Source organism: Chenopodium quinoa, unplaced genomic scaffold, assembly GCF_001683475.1.
Source record: "Chenopodium quinoa cultivar QQ74 unplaced genomic scaffold, ASM168347v1, whole genome shotgun sequence".
NCBI lineage: Eukaryota > Viridiplantae > Streptophyta > Magnoliopsida > Caryophyllales > Amaranthaceae > Chenopodium > Chenopodium quinoa.
In genome coordinates this window covers 15,805,855-15,829,274 of record NW_018742204.1, presented here as the reverse complement: position 1 = coordinate 15,829,274, position 23,420 = coordinate 15,805,855, and the positions used below count along the sequence as shown (strand labels likewise).

General features: G+C 39.3%; 1 long non-coding RNA gene across 1 annotated transcript; it reads right to left on the bottom strand.

Annotated features, from left to right (window-relative positions):
- Window positions 1-5,020: 5,020 nt before the first annotated feature.
- On the bottom strand, window positions 5,021-15,297 carry LOC110719890. Its single transcript, XR_002511181.1, has 7 exons — window positions 14,695-15,297; window positions 14,510-14,609; window positions 14,082-14,256; window positions 11,813-11,962; window positions 10,348-10,477; window positions 8,109-10,188; window positions 5,021-5,840 (listed from the first exon to the last, which is right to left on the bottom strand). It is a non-coding gene; the product is annotated as an uncharacterized LOC110719890 (long non-coding RNA).
- Between the last annotated feature and the right edge of the window lie 8,123 nt (window positions 15,298-23,420).

Below are 23,420 nucleotides of genomic sequence, written 5' to 3'. Positions count from 1 at the left end.
ATTTGGGACCAAACCCTCAGAAATATTAAACCTTTCACGTCTAGGGCGAAGGCAATTTCGAATTATGCTAGGTGTGTCTAAATCTTGTGAATGCAGAATTTTGTATGCAAAAAGGGTTAATTTAGAAAAGAGAGAGAGAGTAATCAAGATATTCTTCATGAGAGTTGATTAGAATTGGTGAAAGAGAGAATTAGAGAATTGATGATTGAAAAAGGGGAGATATGACCTCTATTTATAGAGAAAAAAGAGGGTCAAAGAATAAGAAGAGAATCCGAATTCGAATCGAAATAGAACTCGATGGACAACATTTTTTGTGGATTTTGTTTTTATCATATCTTTTGATCCAGAAGTCCAAATAAGTCGTATAATATATCGTTGGAAAGATCTTGAAGTCTAATTTCCAACCCAATTAGAATCAGATTAAAATATTTTGGATAAAAAGATATGGCCGAAATAGTGGAAGGGTGTCAGTTTTGGATAGAGTTTCATATCTCATTCATATCTTTTTCGTTATAACTCGGATTTAATATTATAATATATCATTGGAAAGATAATTTCAAGATCTATCCAACCATATAAAGTTTGGACAAAGGTTACGAGGAACGAAAATAAAATCTGACTGTCTTTGAACATCTTTAAATTCGAATAGAATTAGGATTTAAGAAAAGGAAAGTTTTAAAAAAGGAAAGTTTTTATTTAACTCAAATTCTTTAATCTTATCTTTTCAAAAAGGATGATTAAGATCTTTTAGAAACTTATAGAAGCTTCTAATTAATCCTAATTATTTTAGTAATAGGATTCGACCTTTGGACCCTCCACATGATCATTGGGCCGTAGGTAAGATCCGGTTTGGGCCCAGTATTTTGGCCATAACTTCCTCATTATTCATCAGAATTGGGCTTATAATATATCGTTGGAAAATTCTTTTCAAACCCCATCCAACTACACTATTATTGGACCCATATAACGGACCAAAATAAACTGGAATACACATTTTTCAAAAATAAGATAAGAAAAGAAATATTTTCAAAAACAGAAAGAAGAGATATTTTAATAAAAACGTCCTCATCACTAGACTTTTCACACTTTTGCTTTGTTCGATAATCAAATGACATAAAAGGTATTCATCACTGGGTTTGGTTTTGGGGATACACAAATGGGTGTCTACAGCTTTCCTTGTTTTTGCGCGGCTAAGGTTTTTGCTTGTTACTTGAAGCATTTTCCCGTCTCGCTAATTCTTAAATTTTGGCTCGACATTTGATATTCTCCGAGGCTCGATTTCGACGCTCCAAGCTCGAATTTCCGACGTCTAAATATAAATTGCTCGGTCGACTCATTAATTCCTTCCGAATTAATTCATCGCTTTGGCTCGTTAGTTGCTTGGGTGTGACCCGAAGGTTCAATTAACATTAAGCTGTAATATTAATTATGCATTAATATTACTGATCGAAAGCGGCCTCCACCCAGGCAAACCGATCACTTGACCTTACTGAATATATTAGCTTTCTAATAATTCTTAACCCGCTATCAGAATAATACACTTGTTCGAAGGACACCATTTCTTTCAACTATAACCGACACTTATGTCATTGGTGGTTTGCTACTGATTTTAATGTCGATGGTATACCAACAAAAACCAAGTTAAGCTTAGATGGTACTCTTCATTGATACCAACGAACTCTTAGATGGTATTTCTTTTGATACTATCGAAAACCTTTTTGATACTATAGGGAATATTTCAAGCATTACCCCAAACTTGAACCCCACTGTGGTTATACACAAAAGTACGGTGGTGTCCAAAGGGAAAGAAGATAGAGCAAAAGAGTCGCCAACAAGTTTTAGGAACTTGTAAACCGTTCACAGGGTGAATATTACACCTCTTAACGATCCAATAGATCGTTAACTCCAATAGGTCTTGAACCATGACTGGTAGTTCGAGGATGAAGGTACAAATCCAACCTAAAAGAGATTGAACCTGCCCTAATAATAGGCCTCTACTTTATTCTGATCGTATTCATGTGCGCTTTCTGACTAACATGCAATCAATAGGTTTACCCTAAACCTGTTTAATCTATGTTGGTTGAATATTAATGCACAAATAAATCTATTATTGGCGATCACTTGAATTATAATCAAATTAACCCTTAAAAAGATTATTAATTATCTTATTAAACGTGATTACAAGTACAAAATTCTCTTTAAACATGCATAAAAGGCGTGATCAAGCAATAACAATAAATATCAAGCAACATAATAACAATAAATTATAATTATAATCATAATCATAATTATAATAATCATGTTAAAGCATAATATTAATAGCAAGATCCTAGGCATGATACTAACAAGATTAATAACAAACCCTAGCATGTCACTAAACAATAAAGATCAAAGCTTTAGCCCTAACATGATACTAACATGAATATTAGGAAGAGTAGGAAGCATCGCAGGAATCATAATAAGCATATTTGATATTATAACCTTTTCCCTAAACATGATACTAAGAATCATTGTAACAATCTAAGCATGATTTCTATATCATAAAATCAATAAATCAATTAAAGCACTTACTTGGATGCCTCGTACCTCTTTCTAATAACAGAATACACACGTTAGTAACTTCAAGGAAAATAATAAACAACCAATTAAATAAAATAATAATTGAAAGAGAGATTAGGGACTAAACCCTCAGAAATTAAAACCTTTCACGTCTAGGGCGAAGGCAACTTCGAATATGGCTAGGTGTATCAAAGTCTTGCGAATGCGGAATTTTGTATTTGAGAAAAAGCTAGTTTAGAAAAGAGAGAAAGAAAGTAATCAAGAATTTCTTGATGAGAGTTGGTGAATGAAAACGGAGTTTTTAGAAAGCTATTTATAGAGAAAATCAGCCGAAAAGATAAAAAAAAAAATCAAAACAGAGTTCTGACGCGCAAAACGAAACTAGCGCTAGACGCTGACATTAGCGCCTGGCGCCAAGCTTAGCGTCAGGCGCTAACTTAATTATTGACGCGTTTTCTAAAATCAGATAGAAATTGCCGTACATGAGGATAAAATCGTATTTTCCTCAAAAACATTCTTTTATTCTGATTAAAACTCTAAAAAGTCAACAAAAATCAATTTATCAATGCTAATTGAATTAGGAATGTAAAGAACCTTCTAGAAGAATCTAGAAGACTAAAACCATTCCTAATTGCATTAGGAATGATAAATCTATATTAGGCCCTCCTCTAGATCATTGGGCCACATATGAGGCTCAAATCGGGCCCAGTTTGGTAATTTGGCCATAACTTCCTCAATATTCATCGGAATTGGGCTTATAATATATCGTTGGAAATCTCTTTTCAAGCCCTATCCAACTACACTACCATTGGATCCATATCATGGACCAAACAAACTGGATTGGCTGTTTTCTTAAAATAGGTTTTCAAAAACAGAGAGAAGAGAAAAGAAATTAAAACTATCCGCAACACTGAACTTTCCACACTTTCACTTCATTCGATTGTGATTCAACGTGAAAGGTACCCATCACCGGGTTTGATTTGGGGAGACACAAATGGGTGTCTACAGATACCAACAAACCTATTTATATAATAATATTTACTTGTTTCTTGATTAATGACTTTTAACGGTACTAGTTATCACAACTCTACTACTTATTCATCAAAATAAATTATTTTAACAGTTTAACAACCCACCATGCTCCGCAATAATAATTCTTTAATTCGAGAGTTTTTACCAATACCTGAACTTAGTTGACAATGGAACCTCCGGCGTTCTGAGCTTCCGGCTTTACCAAGGTAGCTAACCCCAACCATGTCTTCCTTAGATCGGGCTCAGCACATATCTAATTTGTTTCCTACCTTAGACCATAATCTCTAATTAAACAATCCTTACTGTGTTTATGATGAAACTTTTTAAACAGAAAGATAACTCATTTGATATATAAAGTTCAAGGGGATAACGTTCCCTTCTTGAACAAAATTTTATTTAATTTGAAAAGATTATAGCACTTATATATTACAACACACACAAACTGAAAGCTTAAACCGACATAAGCTGAACTAGAGTTTTCTCTACTTTAAGAGAGATGAAGAACCAATCTTTCTCTTAAGGCGAGTATTTTTCTATAGAGGACTCTCTAAATCTTTCAGAGTAATTCTATAGCTAACCCTGCCTTCACTTCTTGACCTAAGTCCCTTTATATAGGGAAGCAAAGTTACATAGGATCCTTATCCTGACTTAGCAAGCAATTCTACACCATTGCTTTTTACAAAGATACTTTAAGACAGAAATAATTAGTAAAACATGGCTACAGTGAAGATTCCTTGAATTATTGATGGTGTAGGGTCAAGCATTCATAATTTCATCCATCATCATTTCTTGTAGGCTCCCCTCACTATCTTTGTTGTCTTCATACATAGGATTCTCTTCTCCTATGCCAAAGTCTACAACACATTTGGTTGCGTATTCTTAATCCCAACTCATGAATGCTTCAAACAGATACTCATGGCCTTCAAATGACAGAAACTTCCCACTTTCAATATCTTCTAAATATTTGTAGATTGACTTGGTGTTGTTTATGCCATCTACTAAATATTCTTTCATCTCGTTAGGCGCCACATTTTTGTGTTACCAACATGTAATATGACAGGAGGATTTTCTTTCCTTTTTATAAAATCGTTAAGATATTGTGAAATGTAGAAAAATCCCAGTGCTCTGGCTTCAATTGGATTTCTAACAGTCTTCTGACGAATTAGTATAGGATCTTTGCAACACCTCACTTTCCCAAACACTATCAAGTAATACGATGGACTAACTTTTCCTTTTTTAACTTCAATATTAGCACATTGCATCCTTGCTCCTAGCTGAAAGTCTTCTTTAATTTTTTGTCATCACAATATTTCCGAACCTTGTTGAATGCGTACTGTTGGAGCTTTGTAAGTCTTGGAAAGAAAGAGCCATAAGGAGTAGGGAATTCATAGAAATCATGTACCATTCCATAATCCCAAGCCTTGTAATGTATACTAATGAATGGAGCATTTTGATTAAGAGGATATGGGTAGAAACACAATGATGCAACTTTAGAGTTTTTAGGAAACTTTATTCTTTCTCCCTATAGATCTTGAAGATCAAAGAATTTACTGGACCTTGTTGCCACCAACTCGTACTAGGTTCTAAAATCATTATCTCTTATTTAATTTGTTTAATATTGTGTTTCGTAAATCAGGAATGAGCTGAAATAACATAATTATTACTTCGAACATCAATAATCTTTGGACTGCCCGATGGCAACCCTTAATTAAACCATCTCGTGAACGTTGTTTCGCTGATATGATCAAGCCTTGCATTAAGGCCCAACTGGAGGGTGAAACCCGCTCCATTGCCTTTTCGATCTCATCAATGAGTGTTTTCCTCTCTACATCCATCTTTTGAAGTTGGTATGTAGGAGGTTTTTGTGTAGTCTTGAGCTTCTTGGACGACATTAGCTAACTCTTTGGTCAAGTTGTCTGCCAAAGAATTCTTTGTTCTCTGTATATGTTCAACAGTAAAGGAGAATTGGTTAAGCCATAATTGCCAACGTAGGAGTCTCCCTTGCGCTTGCATGTTAGACAAATTCTTTTTTACAAAACCGAGTATGCCTTTGCAATATGTTCTTATTAAGAACTATTTAGGGGCTAAGAAGATTAAGAACTTCTCTATCCCTCTAATAACTGCAAGGATTTCCTTTTGCATTGTAGGATAGTTTAACTCAGCTTTATTAAAACTTCCACTGCTATATCTGCAAAGTTTTTCTCCTTCTTTGATTTTTAACACAGCACTCCAGTGCTCATTCCTAGCATCTGTTTCAAGGATTAAATCATCTTCAATAGTAGGCAGTGTTAGTACAAAAAGATCTTTACACATAGCTTTTAAATTTTGAACAATATGTATTGATTAAAATTTTGAAATAATTTTGTTGGAGTGAATATAATTTATTTATTTATTTTATTTCTTTTTCGTATTCGCCCTACGCAACTTGATTCTTGATTTTATCTCAATATTAAGTAGATTGTGAAAACTAGTTGCTATTAGTGATTTGGTATGTGGCGCAATTATTAGTGGAAGAAAAGTCTATATCTTGGTTTGATACTTCATTGTGGATGTCACACGTATTGGAGTCGTTAATACGTTGATGTATGTTAATATGTGATACATACACTTAGCCATATCACATAGCTTCTTCCTGTCCCTACACATCCAATACCTCTATCAATGTGTTTTATTATATGTGATCTAAAAAAGTTTACATATCTCTCATGGAAGAAACTTCAACGATGGAATTATCCTGAAGTTCATGCATTGTGCTACCTTTATGGAATTTTGGGTCATTACAAATTATTATTAGTCATGTCAAACAGAACTCAAATTTAATCTTTTGTTTTTTATGCCGAAAAGTCATTAAGGTCTTGCTCATAATTCTTCTACCGAATTTTTAACTTGCTGCAGTAATTTTTTTTTATCTGAATTGATGAGTGATTATCTAACTTCTCTTGGCTACCTGGCTATTAGTTGCCACAATGTATCTTTCATTGATTTTACACCATAATAAAGCATCTTATAGTACTCTACTATGGTGGTGCTACACGAGCGTTGTGCTCGAAGCAATATGGTGTTGTTAGTGTGTGAAACCGGAAATGTCATATCTTTAGGCTAATGTGTAGGTTTTGTTTAAATAATTATGAATTAATGAATATTAATTAGTGAATGTACATGTTGATAAATTGAATTGTATTAATAATTAGTGATTGTACATGTTTTTTGAAAGACTTAAATGTATAATTTATTTATTAGGTTATTAACTAAACTTTTTTGAATGGTTGAGGGTTTAAAAAGTAACTTGTAAAAAAAATCTTATTTTATATTAGTAAGTTATTTACAATATTTTTTATTTTTTTTTGTGACAATAAGAACTTCATAAATAAAGGACAAATTATAACCTAAGAGATCTAAAACAAGAAACTATACTAAATACAAGAACAAAACACACTAAAAAACCAAAAACATAAAACTTGGTAATGTGTGCCCTTGGGTGTTGGATGGGATCCACGAATGAAACCATAAAAACCTGTCAAAACAAACTATACTTGTGCATTGTATTGTCATCAACCCGTAACAACTGAAGGTTGCATAGTAACAGGAGGAAGTGTAGAAGCTAGGGCAGGAAGCTTGAAATAAGACCTTGGTACGTACACTTATAGAGCTTAACAAAGGAAGTAAGTAGTAAAAGAAACGAAAATCCTTGGCCTGATTGAGAGAACCTTATGAGCAAGACTAAATGCTCACAATTTGAGCAATCCCTATGACCCAAAGAAAGAATAGTCAAGAGGGATTCTAGGCTCAATACTACAATTTCAGTCACAATTTCATGTGACTCGGTACCCGTATGAAAGGGTACGGTTGGTCTCTCCTCTTCAAGTGGGATGAGATCCAACTTCACTAGAGCGCTATGAACCCCCAAACATTGTGTTCGGGGAGCCTCTTTTAGATTGAAATTTTTGAAAGCAATGAATTTTTTCATTGCTAACCAACACTGGGAATTACTATTCTTGACTAATTCCCTGAAGACACTCCTACACTCAATCATGGACCAAAACACACAGACCTTCGTCCTACCACAAATAACTACTAACCCTCCACCTAAAGACACCCTGCAATATGAACTATCTAACTTTGCACAGTAAACTAGGCACACACTAAAACCTACCAAACCAGCCCTATAGAGGAAAACACAACCCAACCTCAAACCCACAAAAAGTTGAAACACACTTTGAAAAAGACACCAAAATACAAGCACCTCCCTAGTCAAAGAAACAAAAACCATAAACACTTCCCTTAGCCCCTGAAAACACCTAGGAGCAGGACAATGAAATAGATAAGACAACCCACCCAAGCTGAGACTACCAAACAGGCTAAAAACAACCAACCACCCCAAACAAAGGCACTCCACTAAGATAAAGCCTAATTACCAAACTTATTATGGGTAAACAAATACGAAAACTTAACATAAAAAAACAAGGCAGCAAGAACACCGTGAGAACACAGGGGAAGGCTACAAGAACCTGACAAACCTCACAGGAAGCAACCAAAACTAACACCACAAAATCGTCAACGGCTACGCAGCAAGAACCCCTCGTTGAACCTAACTTGGTTACACGAGGAAACCCTATCCTTAACTTCACCTTTACCGTCGGGAATTATTTAACAAAATTCCTTTCGACGACGGCGTTAAGAGTAGCCTTTGGTTCCTATGTAGTTGAAATAAGCCGCAACACTTGACGAAATACCAAAAAGCCACAAACCCACCGAAGAAGATGCTCGGCGCTCCCCTGAAGTCTTCACCTACGGACCCTAAAAAGCAATATAAACCACTAGAAAAAGGAAAAGACAAACATACTAGGCTCGCCGGCGACGGCTAGGCAAAACTAGCCCTGTCGCCGGCGAGCAGGGGATGAGAAAGAGAGGGGCGGTGGAAGCGGTGAAGGATAAGAACAGGGGTTTCTAAAGTGTGTATCTTGTTCATATGTTATCTTCTTGTTATCTTATTCTTGCATAAAAAAACATATGGCCAAATACATATGATGTAACATTAAGGTGGTGTATCTACCTTATACTATTGGTATACGGTATGATGGGTTACAACTGCACCGTGTAATGAATGTATAGTACGTGTAGCTTAGTAAGCAAATATCTCAAACAAAATTATTTGCACATGTCACGTTGTTAATGTAGAATAATAAGCATTGTCAATAACAAATAAACGAATTGAGCGACATTTTGTACACCATATATGCTAACTTGCTAAGTCGTATGTCAAGTAGGAATAATGGCTTTCTTTAGCCTCATGGTCAGAATGTTACCTTTTTTTCTAAAATGATTAATACTACGTATGTAATTTTATGTTATAGTGATTATACAAACCGTTTACCTTCTTTAGTAACCTTTTAAGTGTTATATTTCATCAAAATTTAACTGAACACATGACCTCTTAAAAGTGATAACTCTCTCTCTCTCATATAAATATTTATATACATTTATAAATTTGTGATGTTCATAGTTAATTCATGCTTGCATATAAACCTCTTTCTTATGGTTTCACAAGTATAAAAACCTATCTATCTTTTCATTGATATAATCTATTATGGCTAATTGGTTATAGAAACATAAAAGAAGCAATTAGTTAACAATTTAAAACTATTATACCATAAGGTTAAAAAATTTTATTCTAAAGAGATTATTAATAAGTTTGTTTTTTTCATGACAAACACATAAATTTGTTGATTAATTTCACTAATTTCTCTCCATTCCCTCCTTCATGGACAATATGTCTCTTCCACAATTAAACACTAAAAAATGGTTTTTTTTCTACTACTCCCTACCTCACCCTTCCTCTGTTGCCCTAAGGGTTTGAAATTATAAGTCACACTTGTTCCCCCTCTAACTCATTCCTTACTCTATTGCCCCAACCTCATTCACTCGCTCTTTTTTTTTTAACTCCTAAATCATAATCTCTTCGTTCCCTTTATTAAATGGCTTTGAAAATTTATGGATATACTTTTTTTTCTCTCTCACTATATTTTTTTTTTTTTTTGTAAATTTGCAATGTTTATAGTAATTTTTACACTAAACAGTATCAAACTATCAATGTCTCTTTATTGCATATATAACCATAATTTAGAGCTTGCTATGATATGCAACTAATACGTGTAATCTTAAGTGTATTAATGTATTATTGTGTAAATTAGTAGCAAAAGGGCTTGTAAAACTAGTTAAAATCAAGCTCAGTTATCTTGAATATAATAGTAAAACAAAATTATAATACAAGTATACATCCAAAAAAAAGTGTAGCTACAACATTTGTGGCGATAAACCTTAATGTAATGTACATCAATTTGATGTATACACTAAAAAACAACATGGTGAGCTATATATATCTTGATGTCGCACAAGCAACTGAGCACCTGCTAGTGTAAGCCATTTCATGTCTGATAGACATTAAATTGTGCTTTGATGCAAATTTTAATTCAAAAGCAGCATCTCAGTTGTAGCTATTGATCATATTACCTCATATCATTTTCACGATAGCCAACATCGATCTAATCTCCTAGATTCTTTATGATCTCTCATCCATCCTGAGTTGTGATCTCATATCTATAGAGTAAAAGTGCACAAGGGTTACAACATAGATGTGGATTGCGGTTATTGATGTAGACTTTTACCAGTAGAAGGTAAACAAGTAAGATTATTGTCAGCTACCGAAACATGAAAACTAATAAACCCAAATCATATGTAAGAGGAAAACTCAATCACCTCTTTGACCTCTCTACAAGCCCCAAATATTAGACGCAGTTCCTCATTTGAAAGTTGAAACCGATGGATCCAAATTAAAGATTACTAATGTTCCCTGATTGATACCCTTCTCAGATGGAGATCCTAAAAACTTCAATGAAGAGAGAGTAACTTAAGATCTTGAAAGCCTACCGAAAGCAAAAACAAAAAAGTATTTACAAGGGAAAAAAACAGTCATAATGTGATATCATAACAAAACCTCTATGCTTGCATGCTGTATTCATAAACAGAATGAACTGATCAACAATCAATATATTCAGGATCGAGACAGAAATTCCCATCGACAGCACCTCAGACAGGAAGGCATAGTTAGTAGCTGAAATAGCTATTCTAGAATTCCACCACAAATGCTAAAGCATGAACTGAGTATCAAACAGAACTAACAGCCTCAGATCAAACTATATGGTACAATCACATTATTCCACTTGGATCAAAGTATACAAAAAAAAGTAGCTGAGCATTTTAATAGCTTTATAAATATGAAACTAATAGTCCAATCAAAGCACTAAGGCTTTATCCTTACTTACAAAAACAAAACCAAAATTAATTCTATAAACTAACTCGACCACAAAAAGCCCATAATTATCAATCAGATTTACTCTATAGAGGCTAGTTACTAGTATTGAACATCAATATAAATTTACAAAGAACACTATAAATAAATTGCCATTACCCGATTTTGATGTTGCCAAGTACTCCCTCCGTTTTTAAATACTTGTTCCACTTCTATTTTTTGCACTATTCATTTGTCCTACTTTGACTAATGTTTGTGATTTATACATAAGAAAAAATACAGTGTTGTGGGTACTTGTTGGAATCATCTCAATGAATAGATTATTAATTTTCAATTGTTAGAATTTATACTTATTGATAGTTAAAGATATTAGTGATTAAAAATTAACATCGGTATGCGTGTCCAAGAGAAATGGAGCAAGTATTTAGAAACGGAGGGATTAGTATTAAACTTCCTATGTCAATACATGTAAAAATGACTATAAAGACATTTAACAGTATAAACATCTCATATATCAATTGATTTCCCAACCATTTTAGGTAAATCTCACCAAATTATTTACTCCCTCCATTTTTAAATACTTGCTCCACTTTACTTTTGCGACCGTTTTTAAATACTTGCTCCATTTCCTTATTTGGAAAGCTTTTACAATATTTAATCAGTTTCTCTCACCTAGTGGTCCCAACATATATTCTCTCTCCTCCAATTCTCTCCACAACTTTTGCTTTCTATAATTTTTTATTCTTCCACCAACCCCACTACCTCCATATTTTATTACTTTCTCTAATTTCTCCTAAAACTCCGCTCATGGAGAAATGGAACAAGTATTTAAAAACGGAGGGAGTATTAGATAGGGATAAAAAATACTATATATATAAAATTTTTGAACTTCAGAAATAGAAAAAAAAATACCTGAACCAATGAAAGTAGGAGTCTTAATGATATTTTCAACAAAAGGAACATCATAAACAAGGTTCTTTAGCAACATGGGATCAGCACCAACTATTCCCACCAGCTCTAACACAACAATTCGCCTCTGCCTTGACAAACAACGGTCCTTCCCTGGTACAATCAACAATCAATTTACCCTCGGGGCTAATAGTTAATCGCCCTGCAAGAGGGTAGAAATTAACAAGAACCTAAGACAATGATTTGCTAACAATTTTTGCAGCATCCGCATCTCCTTTCTCTAGTGACATTCAAAATTTCGTCACATTCAATTCATATTACTGGTTTTCATTAGGCACCGGATGGGCAACAAAAGTACATATTTTTTAGTATGACATCTGTCAAACCAGATATATCGATTTAAGGAGTTTATGCAATAAGTCTATAACATCTCATATGTTGCTAAAAGAGAAGAACAAACCTATAACCATAAGATTCACATATGCATACTATATCGTTTTATGATAATAGCGGGGAGGGAGATGTGATTGGCAAATTATAAAGATTTTCCTTTAGAAGTTAACTTATCATTCTTATGTCAAATTGCTACCTCAAGCCGAAGGCCTGACAATGAATAGAACACAACTGAGTTCCACCTGCCCGACTTCCTAAACATTTCATTCCCCAAAATGAAAAATCGCAAGTATTGAATCCAAGCCAGCAAGGCAACATTTCTATCAACTTTTATGATCCTAGTAATAATCTTGGCACATATAAGTTATATATCCAATTGCAACTAATTTCAGAAGAACAAAAATCTAGACAATTGTAATAGATCACCATAAGGCCCAACCCATCCAAGTGTACACCCATAGGTTGACAAACCGTAGGTCAACAGTTAAGAAGCGGCTACCAATAAAGGGACAGCAGAAGCAAAGAAAAGGAAAACAAACAACAAGCCTTAACAATGTCTGATTATGGTTTTGCATTTTTAGTTAAGGAGTCACATGTATCCATCTTTAGTCTTAGATGTCTTGAGTATAAATAGGGTAGTAAACTTAGTAGTGAGATTAGGCAGAAAATTGTGAGGAAAAATTGGAGAGTTGCAACCTCAAGTTGCTAGGAGATTTGTAGCCTCAAGCTGCTGAGAGATTCATAACCTCAAGTTATGGCTATCCTTACGTACTCCAACCTTTAATCAATCAAATGTTCAAGCTTTCAGCCTTAAATTGATATTAATTGTGCTTAATTAAATCAGTAGAATCCAGTCTATAACAACAATCTACTCTCTTCAACAGCTAATAACAAACCATTGAAGATAATTTTTTTCTTCTTTCAGAACCATCTTGCAAGAAGCATTCTAAGCAACTGCATAATTAAGTTAAAGTTTAGGCATTTTAGCAAATCAATAAACGGAAGCCAAGCAATAAACACAATGTCACACTAATTAAACAATCAAAATCATTTGTTTCATCTCCAAACAAAGCCAGAACCTAATTCCTTCACCAATTGCATAAATTAACCACAACTCTAGAAAATAGACAAATCAACCCAATGTCGCACTACAACAAAGATCAAATCTTTCGCTCTAAAAAAACAATCTTTATGCAAGAAAACAACATATTTACCAAAAATTGATAGAATTAAACGAATTTCTAAAGCAATCCAAACCTTAAAATTACCCGGGAAACATCAAAATAAAGCACATTCATCATAAACGACAAACTCCTGTTAGCCAAAGCAAATTCATCTTAAACAACAAATTCCTGGTAGCTAAAGCATATTCATCTTAAACGACAAACTCCTAGTAGCCAAAGACGTAACAAACGCAAATCTCTTAACAATCTTAAGCACTAACCCCCAACACCATTGCATCCCCAACAAAGCGGTTGAACAGAACCCAACCACCCAAGATGAAGACAGAGAATGTCATGACAACAGAGACGTCCGTCGCAAAAGTCCAAAAACAAGAGCCATTACTCAATGATTATAAAAATTCACATTAAACCAACCTTTATAGCGCCATCCATGGAATTAAATTAAGATAAACTAGCATAAATTATCATTATCATCTGCTTCATCAAAGATTTTCACAACAATCTGGTGATAATCACTTGGGGATAATTTCAATTCCCAAATAATAACAAGAAAAACCCAATTCAAACACAAAAGTACAAAACCCATATAAAATAAATAGATTAAAATAAAAGTATAATCAACAATCTTTACCCCTTAAAATCAACAATCAAAAGGCTTGAATAATCAGGAAAAAAAAACAACAAAAGAAATGTACCTATTGCGTTCATAAAGAAGGAAATCTCTGATCTTAGCGAATTTCTTATCAGCTTTATTAACCAAAGACCGGTAGATTTCAATCATATATCCCACTATTGTGTTGCGCTATTTTATAGTATCATTCTCTTCTTTCTCTCTCCTCATCAGACTCAATTGTCCACCTAGAAAAGGGTCTAACAGATAGAGAAAGAAGAAGTCTCTTACAAATAATTTAACATACCCAGAATTAAAATTTTAAAAAACAATTAAAATGAATACAAACCAGTAGAAGAATGAAGAACATGAACAACAACAACAACAAGATCTCGAGGTTAAGCAAGGTCATCAATACCAGAGTCGTCATTCCAGTGACCAATACAAAACTAATATATTCATCAATTCATTTTAACATACTTAAACTCAACCTAAAAAAGAAAAAGAATTAACCTTAAATAGCTTATCTGGGAGTCTTGAATTCCAAACTAATGCTCTTCCAAAACCTGTTCCTCCTTTCCCAGGTCGCTTTCCCTTTCCAATTTTCTTCAAGCTGCAATTTCCATAATATTTTTAAAATAGGATAATTTAACTTAATTATTTAACAAATTTAGCATTTTACAGAAATGGATGATTACCTCAGAAACACTTTGCTGCTTCAAGGCCTTCTCGGTCTATTTTACAAATAGTGAAATGTAAATTAATTATATGATAACATAAATTCTATAGGATTATATAATAAGATCAAAATTCAGTTAATCGAAGTAAATGATATTCCTTCTTAACCATGCCATATTGTATTTGAAGTCTCATCTTCTCTCCATTTCTTCTTTAGGAATATTTTTCCCTGAAATTAGGGTTTTCACATTAGATAAATTAATTGAAAATCCACAAAATTAGTTGGTACTTAATTAAATCAAAATTTACCCATAAAAAAAAAAAAACAAAAAAAACTTTCAAAGCTCTGGTTGGCAAAACTTTTGAAGTTCTTGTTGGCAAAACTTTTGAAGCTCTTGTTGGCAAAGCATGCTTCATCTCCATAGCCTTCCAGGTAAGAGAAATGCAAGAGAGAGAAAGCGAGAAAGCTGAGAGAGGATTAGAGGAGTGAGAAAGTTGATGCATTCAAGCTAAGTTGAATTGCTAGAGCTCTGAAGTATAGTAACTCATCAAGCAAGAAAGGAGAAAGAAGAAAATTCCAAGGTAAAAAGTAAGTCAAAACGATTCACAAAACAAAGGAAAGGAGGAAAAAATAACACATCAGCTCTTTCACACATGCGGTTACCGTTAATAAGGGAGCAAAGTGAAAACTTTTAAGGGGTGAGGATATCTCGCATCTTTATATTTGTAATATATGTTTATTGAAGTTTTAGGGTTAAAATACCACACTAAAACCCCATCATAGTTCCATGTTGATCTTATAATGGGTTTTTCTTGTTTTGCGGTAAAAGATCATATACTGATCCATTCTTTCTCAGTATGCACATATATACCCAGACTCATTGTATATCAACCTCTGATCTGCATCTGCATTGTCAGCATCATCACTAATATAATCAGCACCATATGGATTCCCTGGTATTAAGAACGATGTTTTCTTTAGGTGTTAGATGTAGCTCGAACCTCCCTCTTGTAAAATTAATTTCTTATAGACTAGAATGGACCTCTCCGTTTAGTTCCATAAATTGAGCAGGCAGCAAGGTGTTTGTAGGATGGCTAAAGCTCTACAAGCAAAATTAATGAAACTGTAGCTTACTCAATGATGAGTGCTTAACTCATCAGAAGTGCTCTGTAATCGGTTGTCAGCGGTTAATGACTCATGTGTCTTTTGATTTTTCTTGGACAGGGTGGCCATCATTTGCATACCGAAAAATTGTGTCGTGAATCTTGGCATACCATATGGCAAGCAAGAAGAGTTTGCTACTGTTGGTCAATTGATGGAAGCCGAAAGCAAAATAACCTGAAGGTGAAACGATGTAGAGCCATTGGCGGTGGCACTTTGGCAGCAATGTGTAATGTCAATATGAAAATCAATACTGCAAAGAAGGTAAATATACACAAAAAGGGCTATAGCCATTGCTTGAAGATGGTGATTTGAGGGTTTTTGAAAGTTTCATATTGAGGAAAGAGGTCGTTATGAACCAAATTAAGCTAGTTGTTGAATACAAAAGCATGGCCAACTTAACCTGCTCATAGTATCAAGGGAATTAAGTAAATGACTTCTGATGTATGCAGTTTACTAGGTCAATCATTGCTAATTCTGAAGTTGGAAAGTACCCTAATTCTTTTCTTTTTTTTCCGTCTTGTACTACATTATTTTCTCTCTTGGGTTTTATAGCTCAATTCAATCAAACACTTATTTGGCAACTGTTGTAAATATTTAGAGACGAATATTCCGTGTTATTTACTATTGTTTGGGTCCAATTTAGTCCAATTGGGCCTGGTCACTGAATGATCCAATTAAAAGCCCAAGGTTAAGGTTCAACTCTCCAAATGTGCTAAAGTCAAAAATCAACATCCTCAAAGCCATGTCAAGGTCAGTCAACGGCCCAATCAGCTTGGCCCAGCCCAACTGACTTCCGGGCCCAATCCGCCTCCTTCATTAGCCAAGGTATAAAAGCCAACAATTTGGTCAATTCTTGGTAAGACAATAAAGCCTCAAGCAACTAAACTCTTGCACAGCTTTCTCTCTCTAATATACTGACTTAAGCATCGGAGGGGCCTTCCTCGGCGTCCCCCCCGAGGCTAGTTTACGTGTATTTGTTGTGCAGGAAACCCTCGGCTCCTGCGTTGTTCGGACCGAGACCAAGTTCCCTCAAGATAAAAGGATCTTCCGAGATTCGATTGTTTTCATCCGAAACAATTTGGCGCCGTCTGTGGGGAACGCTACTAAATTTCGCGTCAGTCATCAAACACTCCGGCAGTCGCCATGACTAAGAGTGGAAAGAGTTCCAAGAAGGCTAAGAAGGGAGGAGGCCGGATTACGGTGAGGGAACGCCAGCCGGTTTATCCCTCCCCGGAGCAAGCCTCTTCCGAATCGGAGGCCCCCATTTCTCCGGAAAGGGAAGCCTCAAGAGGTCCTAGCCTCCAGGAGGAGAACACCTCGCACCACACTCGGCAGCCGGGGCCATCCCCGAGACCGAGTGGCTCAGGTGCGAGGAACTCCCCGCCGCGCCATAGCGTGCAATCCAGGTCACATCCGCGGGAGACTCCTCCCTCCGGACCCTCCACCGAGGAAGTGGCCAGAGCAGTGGCCATCTGCATGGAGTTCCTTAAAGCTCAAGGGGCTCCAATCCAGATGCCTGATGATCACCAGCCGAGAAACCTGAAAAGGAGGATCGGTCAGGATGATGGTGGACAAGTTCCACCACATAGAGAGCTCGGCCAGAGGTGGCGAGGGGACACCCGAAACTCCAGTAAGGAGAGGAGGAGGAACCCTCAACCCTCTGACCACTCTGAAGCTCAGAATTCCATGGGGCCCTCCAAGGACCCGGAATTCGCCCGCCAAAGCGTTCACGAACGCTTGGGTTCGAGGGAGGTGAGTGTGCATAGCCGCCTCACCTTCCCAGAGGATACCGGACCCCACCCAACCTTGTCTCAGCCGGGGACGAAAACCACTTCCACCTCTGAGAGAGGAGGGAGCGAGGTCCCTGAGGCCGGGTACAAGGGGAAGGCGGTCATGGTTCCATCGAACTCGCCCTTCCAGAAGTGGATTCTGGAAGAGCATGTGCCAACGGTCAAAATCCCGGCACATATTACTTACGATGGTACCTCAGATCCTAAGGATCACATTGCCTCTTACGAGGGGCACATGTATCTGAACCCGAGGTCTGAGGCTACCTGGTGTAAATACTTTCCTACGACCCTCAAAGGTGTTGCCCAATCCTGGATCACCAAAGGGCTCAAGGAAGGCTCCATAACCGGTTGGAACGACCTCTCCAACAAGTTCAAGAGCAAATTCTCTACGGCCAACCGCCGAGAGAAGACCACTGCAGAGCTAATGAGTCTGCAGCAGGCGGAGGACGAGAGCCTCCGCGACTATCTGACTCGCTTCAGCAACGAGTCATCCGGAATCACAAGCCTGGATCAAGGCCTGGCCGTGTTCGCGCTACGGAACGGCCTCCAAGCTGGAAAGTTCCTGGACTTCATGGTCATGCATCCCCCGCAGACCCTGGAGGAAGCCTTGGAAGCATCGGATAGGTTCATCCGAGCCGAGGAGTGGAACAGATCCAGGTCTCAGTCTCGTCCGAGAATTGAGAAGCCGAAAGGGCAGCAGCCCGAAGTCTCGGCGCAGAGGAAAGGGAAGGCTAAGGCCTCAGAACCGTCCTCTGCTGCCGAGCCGAAGAAGGAAAGACACTTTCCCTACACGGGAAGGTACGATTCATACACTCCACTCTCCCTTCCCCGTGCTAAGATTTTCAGCACGACGAAGGACGAGGGGAGATTCAAAAAACCTCGTCCGTTGCCTCCCTGGCATCAGACGAGGGGAAAGGACCAGTGGTGCGAGTTCCATGACTCACCCGGACATCGCACCGAGGACTGCGTCCAGCTGAAGGACCAGATTGAGGATCTGGTCCGCAAGGGGTACCTGAGCCAATACCTCGCGGACAGGCGCGAGGAGAAAAAAGCTGAAAAAGATTCTCGGCAGGACCTCAACTTCGCTCGGAAGAAGGATAAGGGACCTCAGGGCAAGGAGTCCCTCGACATCCTAGTTATTTCCGGGGGAATCTCGCGAGGCACAGCCAAACGCCAACTGAGGGGTCTAACCCATCAGATTCATCAGGCTGAGCTTCGGCAGTCCCAGTCACCGGCGCCGAACATCCTGTTCACAGCCGAAGACTGTGAGGGGGTGGTATACCCCCACGATGACCCACTAGTAATCATTCTGGGCATCGCCAACCGCAACGTCTGGCGGACCCTCGTCGACGGCGGTAGCGGGGCGAACATCCTCTTCCGAGGAGCGTTCGACCAGCTGAGGATGGGAGCCGAGCACCTGGCCCCCGCACCCTACCCGGTGTCTGGATTCAACGGCTCTTCCTCGTATCCTGACGGGAAGATTACACTTCCTGTCACCATCGGCGAAGGCCGAGCAGCTAGGAATATCATGGCCGAATTTTTGGTCGTAGATGCTCCATCTGCATACAACGTGATCATGGGGAGACCCCTCATTCACGGCATTCAAGGAGTCGTCTCCACGTATCATCAAATCATGATATACGTTTCAGACGAGGGACGCTCCGAGAAAATAAAGGGCAGTAAAAAAGAAGCCCGCCGATGCAATCACCTCAAGCCATCCACGTCTCGCCGAGGCGACCGTGGCGATGGGGAGGAAAAGCACCGGGACTGAAACGCCAAAAAGCCGAGAGGCTCAGACGTTTCGGCTAATGAAGCCCCAGACAACGAGAAATCTGATGGGGGCCAAAAGGCTGACTCCGCCTCAGAGCCGAACGACTCTGATGGCCAGCCGCGGTCAGGAAAGTCTGCTAATATTGATAGCAGGCCGGAATTCGAGGAATCCAACTCTAAGAGCATGGAGACGGATGACCTGACCGAGTCAATAGAACTGACCGTAGGAGATCCGAACAGATGTGTTAGCATCGGGTCGTCACTGGAGCCAAACACCCGTGCGGCACTCGTCCAACTCCTACGGGCCAGTGGAGACGTGTTCGCCTTCTCAGCCGCAGAAATGCCCGGGATTGATCCGGACTTCGTCTCCCATAGGCTTAATGTCGACCCCTCCAGTCGACCCATTAAGCAGAAAAAGCGGAACTACTCCGCCGAAAAGAACCAGAACATCGCAGCTGAGGTCGATAAGCTCCTAGATGCTGGGTTCATTGAACCCTGTCAGTATCCGGAGTGGCTGGCCAATGTTGTAATGGTTCAGAAGGCAAATGGTAACTGGAGGATGTGCGTTGACTTCACGGACCTGAATAGGGCATGTCCCAAGGACTCCTATCCGCTGCCGAGGATCGACCAACTGGTCGACTCGACAAGCGGGCATGCTCTGCTCAGTTTCATGGACGCATTCTCGGGATACCATCAGATCTTCATGCGCCCCGAGGACCGAGCTAAAACAGCGTTCATAACAAGTTCCGGGTTGTACAATTACAGAATGATGCCCTTCGGATTGAAAAATGCGGGGGCAACATATCAGAGGTTGGTTGATCAGGTTTTCGCCGAGCAAAAAGGCCGAAACATGGAGGTTTATGTTGACGACTCAATCGTCAAAAGCATAAAAGAAAAAGATCATGTCACGGACCTAGCCGAAACCTTCGCCACCCTCAGAAAATACAAAATGAAGCTGAATCCGAAGAAATGTGTCTTCGGCGTGAAGTCAGGCAAGTTCCTCGGCTTCATGGTCAGCAAGAGGGGGATTGATGCAAACCCCGCCAAAGTACAAGCTGCTTTAGACCTCCCCGAGCCGAAGACAAAAAGGGATATTCAGCGTCTAGCCGGGAGAATGGCTGCCTTGTCCAGGTTCATCTCACGAGCCTCAGACAAAGGGCTCCCTTTCTTCAAGGCGCTGAAGCTCCAAAATTCAAAAGGCATTGAATGGGGAGACGAACAAAAGTCAGCCTTTCAGCAGCTCCGTGAACACCTGGCTCAACTCCCAACACTGGCAAGGCCAGTCGTAGGAGACATCCTATACTTATACGTGGCGGTCAGTCCAGCCACGGTAAGCGCGGTGCTGCTAAGGGAAGAAGAAAAAGTTCAACAGCCGATCTATTTCGTCAGCCACACCCTGACGGATGCCGAGACGCGCTACCCATTGTTAGAAAAAGTGGCTTATGCAGTGGTGGTGGCTGCTCGGAAGTTGCGACCCTATTTTGATTCTCATCAAATAGCGGTTCTAACTGATCAGCCGTTAGAGAAAGTCCTCGGCAAGGTTGAAAAATCCGGTAGACTAGCAAAGTGGGCTTTCGAGCTCACCGAGTTCAGTATCGGTTATCAGCCGAGAACAGCCATCAAGGCGCAAGCCTTGGCAGACTTCTTGGCCGAGTGCTCCTATCAGGAGACTCTGGATGCAAGGAGGAAAATCTGGACCGTCTTCACGGATGGGTCCTCCACCGTGAACGGTTCGGGGGCAGGGGTCGTCATCACCTCTCCCGAAGGCAAAACCTTCGAGTATGCACTAAAATTTTCATTCAAAGCCTCTAACAACGAGGCCGAATATGAAGCAGCCATTGCTGGCTTAGACCTGTGCATATCGTTGGAAGCCGAGCATGTCTACCTCAAGACAGATTCTCAGCTGGTCGCCAATCAGATCCGGGGGAGTATGAGGCTAAAGAGCCTTCAATGGCAGCTTACCTCACAAGGATCAAATCGACAATTGCGAAGCTGAGATCTTTCGAAGTAGAGATGATCCCAAGGGGTCAAAATGCTCAAGCGGACGCACTCTCCAAACTTGCAAGCTCAACTCTGACTGAGTTAAGCCGTTCTGTCTATGTGGAGGTGCGCCGAGAAAAGAGTGTAGCCGAAGCAATATCAATCTGCTGCGCTGCACTCGAGCCGAGCTGGATGGATGACATCCTGGCTTATAAACTCAGGGACGAGCTCCCCGAGGATAGGAATTCGGCCTCCAAGATAAAGCGGATCAGTTCACGATTCCTCGTCTTCGGCGGCCAACTCCTCAGAAAATCCTTCTCCGCTCCATTATTGAAATGCGTGGGTCCAACGGATGCCGACTATATTCTCCGAGAGATTCACCTCGGCATCTGCGGAAACCACATAGGAGGGAGAACCTTAGCCCACAAAGCTCTCAGGGCAGGGTATTTTTGGCCTACAATGATCTCGGATGCAAAGAACATGGTCAGAAAATGCGAGAAATGCCAGAAATTTGCACCGGTAATCCATCGGCCATGCCAAGATCTCCAGCCAATTCTTAATCCTCTTCCATTTGCACAATGGGGGTTGGATATTCTGGGACCCTTTCCCGAGGCCCCATACAAAAGAAAGTGGCTGATAGTCGGAATCGACTATTTCAGCAAATGGATTGAAGCGGAAGCTGCTTCAAGCATATCTGAGCAAACTGTCAGACAGTTCATCTGGCAGAACATAATAACTCGGTTCGGCATCCCAAAAGTTTTTGTGTTCGACCACGGCAGACAGTTTGACAACCTGCCCTTGCGCCGATACACTGATCAATTCGGGATAAAATTGGCTTACTCCGCGGTTTGCCACCCTCAGAGTAATGGCCAAGCCGAAGCCGCAAATAAACAGATCCTTAACGCTCTCAGAAAAAGAGTAGAGGATCAAAAGTCCAAGTGGGTAGAGGAACTTCCGGGAACCCTCTGGTCACTCCGGACAACCGAGAAGGAGGCAACGGGGCATTCACCTTTTCAGCTGGTGTATGGATCCGAAGCAGTGCTTCCAGTGGAAGTGGGCTCAGAAAGCCTACGAGTGAATCTCTTCTCAGCCGAGGAAAATGAGCAGCTCATGAAAGAGTCCCTCGACTTCCTTGACGAGATTAGAGATCTAGCCCGAGAAAGGATGGCTGCACACAAGCTCAGAATGAGCAAGTCCTACAACCGAAGAGTCTATCAACGACCTCTCAGAGTTGGGGATTTAGTTTTGAGGAATGCTGCAGCTGTTCAAAAAAGTCGCATTCATGGCAAACTCTCAGCATCTTGGGAGGGACCTTATGAAATTTATCAAGAGCTTCAGCCCGGTACCTTCAGACTCAAACAAATGGATGGCACCGAGCTGAAAAAACCATTGGAATGCCGATGTGCTCAAAAAATACTATGTGTAAATCCTTCGGATAGTACAATCTATGTAAGTACACTGATTTTGTTTATAAAAAGGCCATCGAGCCAGTATTCATTCAGATTGCGTGTATTCTTTAAGTCTTTATGCTTTCTACGGTTTTTCAAAAATTCAAGGTTTCATTCGGCGCTGTCCGGGGTATTGCATAATGATGCCTTGTACCTCGGCAAGCCGTAAAACCTGCCAAAAAAAGATACAAGCCCGAAGTATTGCATAGTGATGCCTTGTACTTCGGAGAATCTGTTCCTTTGGGCAAAAAGGCCATAGACTTATCCGAAACATAGCCTAAAAAATAGGAACTGATAAAGCCCCGAAGTATTGCATAGTGATGCCTTGTACTTCGGATGAATCAGTTCCGGGTGGTAGTTGCAACTCTGAAGTATTGCATGATGATGCCTCGTACTTCAGATAAACTGCTGCCCCGGCATGGTGTTTCGGATAGTTGTTCCCTTGGATGAATTGAAGAAAGTGTCACAAGAGTACCATCTCTAGAGTGAAAACTCTCAGGTGGGAAATCAGTACTTTAAAAACAGATGTAGAAAATAAAGCAAAGTGTTCAAAGATCCTCGGCTTAGCCGAGAAAAATTATCAGCCATTCCAG